The sequence below is a fragment of the Crinia signifera genome, chromosome 1 (assembly GCF_055691185.1).
Source record: "Crinia signifera chromosome 1, ASM5569118v1, whole genome shotgun sequence".
NCBI lineage: Eukaryota > Metazoa > Chordata > Amphibia > Anura > Myobatrachidae > Crinia > Crinia signifera.
The window spans coordinates 266,197,452-266,208,006 of record NC_139217.1 but is presented as its reverse complement, the minus strand read 5'-3'; the positions used below and the strand labels follow the sequence as shown (position 1 = coordinate 266,208,006).

At 45.5% G+C, this 10,555-nt stretch overlaps 1 pseudogene; it reads left to right on the top strand.

Annotated features, from left to right (window-relative positions):
• Window positions 1-10,125: 10,125 nt before the first annotated feature.
• LOC146040506 (5S ribosomal RNA) lies at window positions 10,126-10,245 on the top strand (annotated as a pseudogene).
• Window positions 10,246-10,555: the final 310 nt, after the last annotated feature.

The following is a 10,555-nucleotide window of genomic DNA, read 5'->3' as shown; positions in this document are numbered from 1 at the left end:
AATAAGTCAACATAGGAAATATAGACATGAACAAGATAATTTTTTTGGTGTCTATATAAACTTAGGTCGACATGGACACTGTTTAATTTTACCGTGCCCGTCGCCTTCAGTGACTATCACAGTTGAAGAGGCTTTCATACAGAGCGGTGCAGACAGGGGGCTGCAGTGTGGAGACTCCCAGTGTTTACTGGCCGTGCACACAAAAACGGTGGTGCACCCACAAAAACACTGTCGTGCTGAAGCCTGCACAAGGTGGTGGACTGATGCCTGCATACCAGATAAACGTCAGTTCAGACTGACTTTTCTGTGCGAGCCTGCAAAAAAATCATTCGATGGTTGGCACCCATCGAAGGAGTTTTCGTACGTACGGCAGCGAACATCCATTCGTAAGCTGCTGCAGGCATTCGCTCGGTGCTGGGGGCGGCGTTTAAGTGCTCTGTAACCAGCGATTTTCACTGCTTATCGAGTCAACGTGAATAAGGCCCTATGTGCACTTGTATAGTAAGTTATGAAGAAAATATTTTTTTTTTAGGGGAAAAGGTGAAAAATTCAGTCCAGTGAAAGAAATAGTTTGGGGCTTGGATCACTGTGCTCAATACTAGTGTTACCCTGGTCTACTGTGGCTGCAATATTTAGGATGCTCAGTCCACAAAAAAACAGAGAAGTTAAAAAAATAAATAAAGCTGCACTGGGGATCTGGAAATATTTAAGAAATCAGTAAGTCTGGCAAAAAACCCAATTCGCAGATCTCCATGGAGGGGGCAGGGATAAAATTTTGTAATTATGACATTTTAGCCCCGCCCCGTCTCAGAGACCCGCAGATTGCTGTATTTAACACCGCAGTTGGGGGAGCATGCCGCGATTGGGGGCGGATCGGGGGTCTCTCCAAATCCAGAAGGGTTGCCCACATTTTCGGGGGGGGGGGGGGGCACATTTTCAGGAGTCTCCCGGCCATTCCGGGAGGGTAGGCAACCGTGAGTTACAAAGTCATGAGTCTAGCCAGACAATTACAGGTCCCTGCTTAGAATCACACAGACCTTCATGTCTGGTGGCTCAAAGAAACACCGGCAAATCCACTCTGATCAATGGGGGTTATTCTGTCTGATTCGCAAGGCTGCAAACTCACAGCCTTGCGTGTACACCAAACCCCGCCTTGCGAAAGGCGGCCACCCATTCGCAAGGGCGATTCCCTCGCAGAGGCTGCAAATGGATGTTAGTGCACAAAAGAAATTAATACATAACAGAATAGTTCAGACATTTGTCAAATGTCTGAACTATTCTGCACCTGACAAAGTTGTGTATTCATTTATTTATGTACTGTAACTTTCGTTCAAAACATATCACTTGTAGTTCAATTTGCATAAAATTTCTTTTGGTTTGTGATGCATGCTCCCAAGTAGCTCACATTGCAAGCCAAGTGCAGGCAGTACTTTTTGTACTTGATCGCATCATATCACTGTTAGCGTATCGCATGCGATTTGAACTAGATGCAATGTGATCTAATACAACACACAATAAGCACATATCTCACTGTGTATGGGCACCTTTACACTATGGTCGGACCTGTATGAACGGGTCTGATCGGCCCCAAGCTCTGATACAGAGGTGGGTTGTAGAAGACAATTTCATGTCACAGGTCATACACCATGGCAGGATTAAGCACAGCAACAAGACATAAGGTAGTTATACTGCATCAGCAAGGTCTCTCCCAGGCAAAGATTTCAAACCAGACTGGGGTTTCAATATGTACCTCTTTTAAAGAAGCACAAAGAAACAGGCAAAGTTGTAGACCATAAATGGAGTGGAACTATGTGGGACTGCGCATGGTCTATTATGTACAAATGGCTTCAGCCAGAATGACCCCCTTAGTGTATAGATGAAAGACACATGCTTACTTCCCTTCCAAATTGAAAGCTATCAGGCAGTGCCATCAGCTCAAAACTGGCAGAAACCAAAGGGACCCAGGTACACCCATCTACTGTTCGGATAAGACTGGTAGGTATGGGTCATAGGGTGGACAGTAACAAGGTAGACACATGGGAAATGTCGACATACCTTAGGTCAACATGGTCAAAATGTCAACACAAGCAATAAGTCAACATAGGAAATATAGACATGAACAAGATAATTTTTTTGGTGTCTATATAAACATAGGTCGACATGGACACTGTATAAGTTTACCGTGCCCGTTGCCTTCAGTGACTATCACAGTTGACGAGGCTTTCATACAGAGCGGTGCAGACAGGGGGCTGCAGTGTGGAGACTCCCAGTGTTTACTGGCCGTGCACACAAAAACGGTGGTGCACCCACAAAAACACTGTCGTGCTGAAGCCTGCACAAGGTGATGGACTGATGCCTCCATACCAGATAAACGTCAGCTCAGACTGACTTTTCAGTGCGAGCCTGCAAAAAAATCATTCGATGGTCGGCACCCATCGAAGGAGTTTTCATACGTACGGCAGCGAACATCCATTCGTAAGCTGCTGCAGGCATTCGCTCGGTGCTGGGGGCGGCATTTAAGTGCTCTGTAACCAGCGATTTTCGCTGCTTATGGAGTCAACATGAATAAGGCCCTATGTGCACTTGTATAGTAAGTTATGAAGAAAATTTTTTTTTTTAGGGGAAAAAGTGAAAAATTCAGTCCAGTGAAAGAAATAGTTTGGGGCTTGGATCACTGTGCTCAATACTAGTGTTACCCTGGTCTACTGTGGCTGCAATATTTAGGATGCTCAGTCCACAAAAAAACAGAGAAGTTAAAAAAATAAATAAAGCTGCACTGGGGATCTGGAAATATTTAAGAAATCAGTAAGTCTGGCAAAAAACCCAATTCGCAGATCTCCATGGAGGGGGCAGGGATAAAATTTTGTAATTATGACATTTTAGCCCCGCCCCGTCTCAGAGACCCGCAGATTGCTGTATTTAACACCGCAGTTGGGGGAGCATGCCGCGATTGGGGGCGGATCGGGGGTCTCTCCAAATCCAGAAGGGTTGCCCACATTTTCGGGGGGGGGGGGGGCACATTTTCAGGAGTCTCCCGGCCATTCCGGGAGGGTAGGCAACCGTGAGTTACAAAGTCATGAGTCTAGCCAGACAATTACAGGTCCCTGCTTAGAATCACACAGACCTTCATGTTGATATCAGATGTTCATGGTCTCCAAGCTGCTGGTGCCTGTGACCAATAAAGCAGCCAGCAATAGAGTCTACGGGTCCCAATGGAAATAGTGGCTGAATGGCTGGTCTGGTGTGAGAAGTATAATACCACTCCTAGGTGAAGATGACATTGTTTCTAACGCGTTTCTCCGCCTGCGGTCAGCATCATCGGCTTCCTCAGAGAGAGATATACATACATTGGCATATATCTCTCTACGAGGAAGACGCTGACGCTTATATTGACTCATTTGCACTACACAAATAAAAGCTTATTGCTGATGGTTCAGTCCAAATTTATATCATATTTGCATTGTTAGTAACTTCTAATCTTAACATTTATTTATGAATTTGCTTATTATGGCTGCTACATGGGAAACATATCCTTATATGTGATGTAAGCAAACTCATCTATCCCTTCCGTGAACAAGTCTTTGTACAGTGGGGGATAGAGGGGACACTTGTCTGGCGAATATGACCTAATCCGTTGTGTTGTCTTGACAACTATTCACTCAGGCAAAATGCATCTCCAACTCACTTTGTCCTGTCATTTCGCATGATCACAAATCTGAATGTGTATACTGCCAAGAGGTTCTATTCTATTACACCTTGCTCAGAGGATTACATAACAATAACATCTCTAAGCAAACACACCAACGGCACAGAGCATATAACAATATTAATATCCACCACAATAGGGTTCCGCAATCAAAGTGTCTAAATAGACCGTCAATAGGTCAACACCAAGAGGTCGACATGCACAAGGTCGACTGTGGCAAATGTTTAACATGAACAAGGTCAAATTTTACAAAAGGTTGATACAAGCAAAGGGTTGATATGGAAAAGGTCGACATAGGTTTTTCAGGTTTTTTGTGTGCCAGTGTCGATACCAGAGCATGTGGTCCCCCATTTAATGTCGCGCTTTGCTCGCCATGCTTCAGGCCAGGTGTCTCGTGCACTTTCCCGTTCCTGATCGGTGTCCCTGTGTGTGTTAAAATATGAAAAAGTTAAGAAGATGAAAAATTAAATCAACTAAAAATTTATGTTGACATTTCATGTGTCGATCATTGTCATGTTGATCTTTTTGTGTCAACCTTTTATCAATGTCAACCTTTTGCATGTTGACTTTTGTCAGTGGTGGTGACCTAGTGCATGTCAACCTTTTTGTACCTACCTATCATCTGCGGGATACGCTCATTGGATCACCACCAAGTAGGTCGACATGAATTAGGTTGATACCACTCGTCGACATGCAGATAGGTCAACGTGATTTTAGTTCGGCATGTAGTAAGGTCGACAAGATTTTAGGTCGACGTGGGTTAGGTCGACATGAGTTAGGTCAACAGGGTCATTAAGTCGACATGGGGTAGGTCGACAGGGTCATTATGTCGACATGGGGTTTTTTTCTGTTTTTTTGAGCCGACATGTGCCGACACCATCCACTAGGGCGTGGTGGGAGAATAAAATAGTGGCCGAGCCTAGCGAGGCACCGTGCCTGAAGCATGGTGAGTGCAGCGAGCCATGCGAGGGAACGTGGTGATACGTAACGGTGTCCATGTCGACACAACATGTGCCGACAGGTGGTATTTTATGCCTTACCATCCACTGGGACATAAGGGTAAAAAAAATAATGTCGACCTTACCCATGTCGACCTAATGACCCTGTTGACCTTACCCCTGTCTACCTAATGACACTGTCGACCTTATGACCCTGTTGACCTAACCCAATGTCGACCTAGACTCATGCCAACCTAAATGCATGTCGACTTAATGGTGTTGACCTAATGACTGTCTAACAACTTGCTGGTGACCAAATGATCCACACCCTCATCTGGATACCCCACAGTAGAAGCAACGCTTGACAGTTTTTATACTCATTTCTCATGGGGGGTTGTCAGTGGGCTCCCAAGTAGCCTAGGTGTCTCTGATTTCATATTTACCAACCTGTGACTGTCAAACTTTGCCCTGCCACACGGGCACATACAGTATGGGGTAATCGTATTAAATAGGAGAAGCATCAAACCTTCAAGAGAGATAAAGGGCAAATGTATCAAAGAGGGGATAGGAGAAAGATAAAGGGTCAGATTCAATTTTTTGGTCGGTGCCCAAGGACATTGGGCACCCACCTGGGCTCTTCAACTGTTGCCCCCATTGGGCATGCATGTCATGTATATGTGCCCATTACCACTGGGTTAAGCCATGTTAAGTGTCTACACAAGTCTTAGATCTCAGTTTTGGCACTCATATGGGGCATGTCCCTTGGTATAGAGGTGAAAAAATTACTGGCAGGATCAGTGCCCGGTAATAATACATTTATTCCCACAGATTGAGATGTGCTAATCTACAGTATATGTCATTCCTGGGACCTGAGTTGAGTTGACGAAGGCCTCAGCCATAGGTTCTGACCGATTGATAAATCGGGGAGGATTAATTAACCTCTTGCTCATGAACCCTGTATATGGCACCTGATGATAGCCCAGAGGAGTGACCAGCATGGAAGAGGCAGGTATTAAAAGTACAGTACAGTCTTTATTCAACAGTAGATGGTAACAGCAGTGAAAGACTTGCACTCTTGCACTCTGCAACTTGGATAAACAGTAACGTAATCACACAGGCAGGTATTGGTGAGACAATAACTGTATATGCAAGGATGGCAAAGATAATGGTGCAGTGTAAACACTGATGCAGTTCTTGAATGCTGCAATGGCCGCTAAGCCCAATAAACAGAAGAATATGTTTCTGTAGTTGCAGATGTCGGATTCAGGAATGAAGATAAAACATTGATGAATTGAGAGCGATGGTAGAACATCGATAACTCAGGAATGATGGTTAGAACATTAATGAATTAAGAGCGAAGTAGTACATCAATAACCAGGAATGATGGCAGAACATCAATAGCTCAGGAACGATGGTGGAACATCAATAGCTCAGGAACGACGGTGGAACAACGATAGTGAAACATAGATATCTAGGCAGGACTGCGCTGAGGTGAGTATCCTTCTCTGGGCAGAGGATCACAGGAGCTGGATTACCTGGAACACACTGCAGCAGAGCAGAATATGTCTAAGGTGCTAGGAATTGTTACTGTGGGCCTTATTCTAGTTCACTCTTTCTGCCAAAATCCTTCTTAGATGGACAAACCATGTGCACTGCATGGATGCAGATGTAAACTGTGCAGAAAGAATGATATTTGGGTGGGGTTTTACTTCAAAGTGAGATCTATACTGCAGTGAAAAAATAAAGCAGCCAGTATTTTCCCTGCACAGAAACAAACTAACTCACCCAAATCTAATTATCTCTGCATATTTGCCTGCCTCCCTGCAGTGCACATGGTTTTGTCCATCTAAGAAGGATTTTGTCAGAAAGAGTGAACTAGAATAAGGCCCTGTTTGCTGTGTATTTCAGCCCTACAACAGGTACAAAAAGAAAAGAAGAGGGACCGTGTGGCGCTTTAAAACACATGTGAAGCAAATGACAATAAAATCACGATTTATTCACAAAATGCATTTTAAGGAAAAGACAAAAAACAGAATAAAACATGAATAATAAATCTATAAATAATATTCATAAAAAAAACACAAAATACAAATAGTATGTGTATATATACGAATGAGCATATATGCTTATAACCACCAGGGGGTATCAGTTAGAACATGTACTCCACAAAACTTGATTAATGGTGCTCCGTGTGCTTGTGCCACCTTGATGGAGTAATCTCAGTTCTCATCGTATTTAGGTGTTATCAAGGAAATGGATATGATTTAGCTGGGCAATATATTACAATGCCCGTGAGTGTAAGTTCCATGCTAAAGTTTTCCTTGGGGGCAAACAAAGCACAATTGGAAGGGATTTTAGGGAAGCACCAAATGGTACTCATACAATGTTAGCCGTAATCATGAGCAGCTCCTTTGGTGGAGGAATAGCCAGCCCAGATGATCAAATAGCTTGTTCCGCCTGATGTGCAGCATGAGCGGTTAGCAATGGAGGCTGCCATATGCGGAGGCCGCTACTGCTGCACAATTGTCCCGACTCCGGGAGCCCGTCCATTCTGATGGGTCGAAGCTTCTGTTGTATACGCAGCTGTCCCACTGCTGTTGGGCTTGCTCGGTGCTCGCGGCTAGATGTAATGCTGCCACTGATTCATGAAGCCACCTACAGTATCGATTAGCTGGTTTATGGGAATATGCAGAGTTGACATTCCCCAAGGCAGGTTACGCAAGAGTCCTTAGAAAACGCGTTTTGACGCACATAGGGAATGATGGTGGGACCAGGCCCGGCGCCACCACTAGGCAGGTCTAGGCATTTGCCTAGGGTGCCGGCCACTGGAGGGCAGCAGTTCGCCCCTCACCCCCCGTGCAAAGGGGGTACCTGATGCGCCATCTGGGGAGCGGGCAGGGGGGTCCATGCCGGCTTCTCACAGGAGCCTGCAGTGGTGTCCTTGCCACGCGGGTACCTGCGGCGCTGTATATAAAGCTGGCGGCGGTGGGGGGTCCCTGCAGTGAATAAGAAATAACTAGCGCTATCCGCCGGGCTATGCGGCGGCGTGGGAAGTGCTGCCGGGTTTGAAAACACTGGCCGCACGCTGATTGGCTGAGATTCAGCCAATCAGCGTGCGGCCAGTGTTTTCAAATCCGGCAGCGCTTCCCGCGCTGCCGCATAGCGCTAGTTATTTCTTATTCACTGCAGGGACCCCCCGCCGCCGCCAGCTTTATACACAGCGCCGCAGGTACCCGCGCGGCAAGGACACCACTGCAGGCTCCTGTCAGACGCCAGCATGGACCCCCCTGCCCGCTCCCCAGACGGCGCAACAGGTACCCCCCGCCCCCACCCCCTGGCACCGGGGCACCCCCACCCCGACTCAGCTGGGGCGCTCCGGTGCCTTGCACCGGCCCTGGGTGGGACATCTATAGCTCAGGAACGATGGCAGAACATCGATAGCTAGGCAGGACTGCATTGAGGTAAGTATCCTTCTCTGGGCAGAGGATCACAAGAGCTGGAATACCTGAAAGCAAACACACTGCAGCAGAGAGACACAATTGTATCAGCAGAAGACAAATGAAGCACTAGCAATTAGGACTGGGTTTCCCAGCATACTTATTCCCACTGGGAAGCGGGGATTGGCTGAGACAGTATATATTGATCATGACAGTATAATGTCTGTAGTGCTATATTTTCATTTCATACATGTTAATTTAGTATACTGCATGTCTGGCAGTTTTGGTTGTAAAGCGTTCCATGTGCAAATAACCAGAGGAGTCTGGAGAGTATACATTTGATCACGACAATCATGCTTAATAATGGCCGCAGAGACACTTCCTGTAAAAAAAACACTTCATGTATGACAAAGTCATCACACACACACAGCTAAACAAACTAATTTTCTGTTTAAATATGTGACAGTTAAGGAAAGAGAAACAAAACAGTTCAGCTTTTTCTTAATCTGTTGATACTTTTTGTCTTGAGTACTACTGCAAACCTTTAGGTACTGCACTGCAGGAAGAAGCCACATAGGCGAAACACGTGTCCCAGCCAGTCTCAGTCCAGCCTCACTCCTCTGGCATCTCTTCCACCGGCAGCAAGCGGGCCCCAGCCGCCGTCTCACCACCCGCTCCACCAGCAAGTATGTTGTCTGGCGTCAGCAGCCAGTGGGTCCGGCTCCCCACCCCGTGCACACCGCGCACACCGTATCAGCCATCCTCAGCCGCAGCAGATGGTACCCCGCCGGCTTGGCGCACCATCTCCCTCATCCTTGGAGAAAGGCAGACAACAGCACAGAACGCGGCTATCACCCCGATCCTCTCCGTCAGCCGCTAACACAGGCAGCGGCAACAGGTACACGAGCACTTTTCCCACTGCAGCGTGCAACTGGGAAGTGCTCTCATAGGGCCTTATTCGAGTTCACTCTTTCAGACAAAATCCTTCTTAGATGGACAAAACCATGTGCACTGCAGGGGGGCAGATGTAACTTGTGCAGATCTAATTAGATTTGGGTGGGGTTTTACTTTAAAGTGAGATCTATATTGCAGTGTTAAAATAAAGCAGCCAGTATTTACCCTGCAAAGAATCACCAAAAAAATCACCAAATCTATTTCTATCTGCACATGTTACATCTGCCCCACCCGCAGTGCACATGGTTTTGTCCATCTAAGAAGGATTTTGTCAGAAAGAGTGAACTCGAATAAGGCCCATAGTGTGTTCCCCTGACAACCTTCATACTCTGTTCACAGCACGCAAGTTTAGATACAATGTACTTAGGGCATGAATGATACCAATTAATACAAGTCTGTCACTGCCACTACAAAAGGAACATTGGGTCTACAAACACTGTGTCAACAATTAATAACAGTGTGTGCATTTGGCCTATCTGTAGCAAGCGAGCCACTTAGAAAACGCAAGTGTACAGGATTCCAACTCTATGGACACTCTCCTAAATATCCAGTTGTATCTAACTACAAATATAGGAGAAACACCACCAATATAGGAAGATCCTACAGTGTCAACAGTCACAGGACGGGTAGATTCTGCCGCTACAGGCAGTCAATTGAATAAATTCAACCGCTCTGCTTCACAGGATATTGCTACAGTATAAAAACCTTTCTCTTTCTGTGAAAATTTTCTGCCTATCAAAACTTTGCCACGAGAGACCAGAGAACTATTAAGTATCTACACGTATATATTTTTTATTATATCATATATATTGTCTTTTCCTCTGTAGTCTGCCTCCCAAAAATATACAAAAAAAATATATACATAATTTTTTCTCCACAGTCTGCCATTCTGACCCTACAATTATGGCTACATACTAAAGCCTTGCTATGTCGACCCCCATGTCCACCCAATAATAAGGGTCAACGTGCAGACAATAGATTCAGCTGAATAGGCTGAGAGACCCACTAACAAGGCTCAAATCGGATGTGCCATCTCTATCTGCAGCCAAACAGATTCAATTGATTGAATTACACAAAAAAAATGCTGACATATTGCCACCATACCCCCGCTGGATTGCCCAAACCCTCCCCGAACTTGGAAGCCAAGCAGTGGAGGGCCGGGACAGTACCCAGGTGGGAGACCCCTGGGGAAGCCCAGGTGTGGCAATATAAGCACAGGGGGCACGAGCTGCCGCATCAATCTAAATGTCTGTATTTATGACTGCCAGAGTGAGTTTTCATTAAAGAATATTAATTTTGAGGCTGTGTTTTTACCCCTTCTCTTCTCTCGGTAAACCATTTGAGGTATACCTTATAGTGCAATAAAGCACAGTATTACATACATTTAGGGGGAACTGAATCATTTTTCTGCCTATGATCACTGGTAATTGTACCTTTGATAAAACAGTGCATAAATGAAAAATTAAAGTGTGATAAAATAATGAATATTCCTTAACAATATCTGTTTAAGGATCACACTA